The sequence below is a fragment of the Silurus aristotelis genome (assembly GCF_946808225.1).
Source record: "Silurus aristotelis genome assembly, chromosome: 19".
In the NCBI taxonomy this organism is placed as follows: domain Eukaryota; kingdom Metazoa; phylum Chordata; class Actinopteri; order Siluriformes; family Siluridae; genus Silurus; species Silurus aristotelis.
The window spans coordinates 4933955-4938196 of NC_139592.1; the positions used below are offsets into that span (position 1 = coordinate 4933955).

Here is a 4242-nt window from a genome sequence, read left to right on the forward strand (position 1 = left end):
CTTTTAAAGGATCTAATAAAAGATTTCAGTCACAGATCGATGCTTTAGTTATCGAAAGAGGCTTTATAATGATATACAGCATGGCTTATTGACTGGTTTACCGCACACCAAAGGCAAAACCAGTATCTGTATTTCAGTCAAACCATTTGATGTACTTATACTGCAATAGAACCCCAAAAAGGCTATAGTTCAGTGACTCCACTATATGAGATAAAACCAATTTAGCAGATTTTGTTATATTATATTTTGTTATATTATGAATAATATAACCACTTCAGATGTATTTTATTTATCAGCATGAACTAAACCAGTGGTTAGGTAATAACTATTAAGTGATGTCACCATACCATCAGGTTAGTCTTATCCAAATGTTTGTAAGCAATTAATTTTCACTAGCTAGACCTTTTACTTCAACACACTTAATATACATAACACTGGAGCTACACTGCTAAGCTAACCCAACTAATAAAACAGATACAGCTGCCCATACATTTTGTGTACACTCTTCAGTAGAAATGCCAGGAGGAATCAAAAAGAGTTTTTCACAGCAATGCCTTAGAAGATGCTCCTCAAAGATCCTAAAAGAAATTGTTCCTAAAAGAACCATTTTTTTCTTTAGTGCCAAAAAGAATTGTTTCTGGGAATACAAAGTACTGGTTTATTTTTTTTGTTGTTATTGAAAGATTTCTGAAACTGTTTTTACTGACCCCAGTTGATTTCTCCAAAAGTAAAACCCTGATCATATTTATCATATCAAGAATGAATCAGCTCACTGTTTTTACGTTTTCCTTCAAACAAAAGAGTTTGAATCTAAATATACTGATGATATTTTACATACAGGGTAGAATTCAAATTCAAGAAATATTTAGCAAATCCATTATGGGGGCTCCTTTAATCAGAGGTCTGACATCATAACCACTGAGCAGATTCCTGCACCAGCATTCCACATCCCCCAATTAAGTTGTAAACCAGTTCGGACAGAAAATAAAAGTAAAAGTAATGCCATTAACAAGGTTTTGCATTTAAAAAAAGACTCTGAAACTAATTAGCATCACATTGTTCTTGTTTGCTTCATTTTTTGTGGTGTTTTAATCCCTGAGTATGTTTTTTATTTATGTTTTATGTATGTTTTTTAATCTGAGTATGTTCTCAAAGCTACAATTCAAACAATTCAAAATCCCCGCCACAGTTGTTGCTCTGGAAAAATTTGTCTGCCGAAGGCTGTACATGTAAATATTACAATATATTAAGGAGTATTTCTGGTTCTAGCTTTTCTGACAAAGATCGCTGGTTGATAAGAGCTAGTTTTACAACATTAACTAATTGTATTCACAGAACAAATATCGCAGCTGCCTCTATCTACAGAGTGCATTAATGCAGCATTAAACCACTTTATATTGGGATTGCTTTTGTAAATGATTTAAAATCATACATTTTAATTAATTAATTAATATTATATCAATACACTATGATGTACAACGTAGGGTTTTTTTTTGTGTTTATGCCATCCTTTGTGTATTTTGAGTGCAGAATATGTTATGTATATTTGATAGTTCTGTGTTGCACTGACTCGACTGACCCCTAGAGCACATTAGGTATATACTTGAATCCATAAATGTGTACACTTACTAAGCCTATAAAGCTCGCACATGGCTCTGACGGATGCACTTTGAGCTTTTGGGCCAAAAGCTCTGCTGGGACGTTTGCGTGTTTGCTTTTATCTCCATGCAAGATCAATATTCTTCTGGGTAAAGCTGCATCACTGCTTTCTGGGCTCAATTATGCACCGTAAACCTAATCGCTCTCTGAGTGCCCTACAGGAGAATTGGATTTGAGCCGCTCCCGGCTTGCATTAGCAGCAGCGGTTAAAGTGTCGCTGAATATATGGGTGCTTTCTATTCCGAGTCAAGGTGAGGAAACAAGATGCGGGGAAGTGTGTGTGTGTGTGTGTGTGTGTGTGTGTGTGTGTGTGTGTGTGTGTGTGTGTGTGTGTGTGTGTGTGTGTGTGTGTGTGTGATTAGCCTGCTTTGCTATTCAATTCAGCTTGGATCGAAAAATAATACACCTACTAATAAAATGCTGTTAGAGATGGACCCACTGAAATGAAAAGTTACATTTAGGAACAAAACAAACAGTTCAGAAATAAGTGCTGTACAAGTACAACCTCGTATAAACCTCATCCTCAAGGGTACCACAGGCCTTAAGGTCAAAATACAAGTCCTGAAATTACCACCACACCGGTGACAAACATCTTAAATACCTTGTATATAAACATAAATACAGATTGAAGTAAACATTGGAGTAAAGCAAATTAAAGTAAACATTGAGGTAAAGTATGATGAAAAAAATGTGGGTCATTGCTGTGGAACCCTAAAAAAAAAAAAAATGAAAACTTATAAAACATTGTTTAACATCTAACATCACCACAACAATTCGAATAAAATACCAATATAACCTTCAGAATACACTCTCACCAAATAAAAGCTATTCAATTATATGCTTTGAGGTTGTATTTTTATGTTCTGCATGCTTTAGGTAGATTTTACCTGCAAATAAAGACCTTTAAAAATGGACCAAATGAGTTTTCAGGTGTTTGTTTCTATGACGTTGCACAACCTACATCCTAAAGGTACAAAAGGTACCTTTTCGATTTGAAGGTGCAACTAAACCTTTTGAATTTGATGATTAAATATAAAAAAATAAAAAATAAATATGAAGCCATCATATGATGATAAACACCTGTCAAGCTTATCCAATGACCCACACCTCTACTATGGAACATAACTATGTGGAACTGTAATAGAAGAACTTAGAGTACCTCGAAACACCCTGGGAACACACAACGGGATCATTTGTAGGATCTTCCAAGTGGCGTTTCCTCTGCGCTTGTCGGTGCTGCAGTGATCCTGATCATCCACCCAGACAAGGACGGCGAGCAAACGGGACGCTGTCATCAACCTTTTTATGCATCCATCGTTTACAGATGATCAAGCATGAGCTCTAATAGAGCCAGGTGGAGTCTCTGACTGCATAATTACATTGAAAGATGCTGAAATGTGCAGTCTGGACAGTCACCCCCCCCCCCCCCCCAACTCCTGCACCTATACACCTCTATCCTTCCAGTCCCTGTGTGTGTGTGTGTGTGTGTGTGTGTGTGTGTGTGTGTGTGTGAAAATATATATACACTACAGACGTATGTATTCATAAGTGTGCTTAAAAGAGCTTGACCTGTCCTGACTGCATTAGACATCTTCATAGAGCAGAGTGCCGCTGATAACAGCAGGTATCACAATGCAGCCACATTTTGCATATATACAGTACAACCTGCATGCAAAAATATGTACCCCCCCAACCTAAAAAAAAAAGTGAGCTTGCATAATATTGTCAGAATACATACGTTTCCATTCCCTGTGGAATTCTTTCAGGTTGCATTTTGTGTGTTAATGAAATTTCTCACTGAACTGGTACAAATTAGTCATTTTTAGTCTCCAGAGAATGGAATGCATTCAGATCCCGGGCTCGTGCACTCGTGAAAGCCGAAAGTGAGAGGCGAAGCTGCAGTGCATCATGCTGCATCATGTCATCTCCAACAGAATCACACAACACCATGCACTAGGCTGGAGCAGGCACCGTTTATTATTATTATTATTATTATTATTATTATTATTATTATTATTATTATTATTATTAAAACAGGCAATCAATGCGAGGGGGGGTAAAAAAACATGCAAAAAAAAAGAAGACAAATATTCTCCGGATAAATGAGTCCGGTGTGAATGAGGTCTCTTGCTCTTACTTGCATCCCCTTCGGCTCATTTTAAAGACGCGCATCGCGTTTTAAGACTCGATAAACCCCGACTTTTCCGCCGTTTGGTTCCTAATCGTGCCATTTTACAGCTCTGTGTCCATGCTGCAGATGGGCGATGCCGCGCGCGCTCGCACGCACACACACGCGCACAGACTCATACATATACACACACGCGCACACAAGCGAGCGCAGGAAGGAAGGAAGGATTTCACCGAGGCGCAGTGCGCGCATCCGCGTCCCCCCCCCCCTTCAATCGCGCGCATACACGCACGGGAGCGCGCCTCTCTAATCATAAGCGCGAAAATACATTTAAATTAAGTATTTTATTCTGATTTTTTTATTTAATTTGTTGATTTGTTTGTATGTTTGTTTGTTTAAGTTTAGACTATGCAATGTGTTCAATAGGCCCAAATAAAATAAGAAGCCAGCAGGGT

At 38.0% G+C, this 4242-nt stretch overlaps 1 protein-coding gene across 2 annotated transcripts in view; it reads right to left on the reverse strand.

Moving 5' to 3' along the window:
• The window catches only part of kcna2b (potassium voltage-gated channel, shaker-related subfamily, member 2b), a 6665-nt gene extending 2677 nt beyond the window's left edge, over positions 1-3988 (reverse strand). Inside the window, exons 1-2 of one of the 2 annotated variants that reach the window (XM_083521125.1) lie at positions 3797-3988; positions 2819-3026 (exon numbers count right to left, since the gene is read on the reverse strand). The gene's annotated coding sequence lies outside the window, so the exon portion shown is untranslated. The remainder of the gene's footprint in view (positions 1-2818; positions 3027-3796) is intronic. The other variant, XM_083521126.1, reaches the window with a different exon arrangement.
• Positions 3989-4242: the final 254 nt, after the last annotated feature.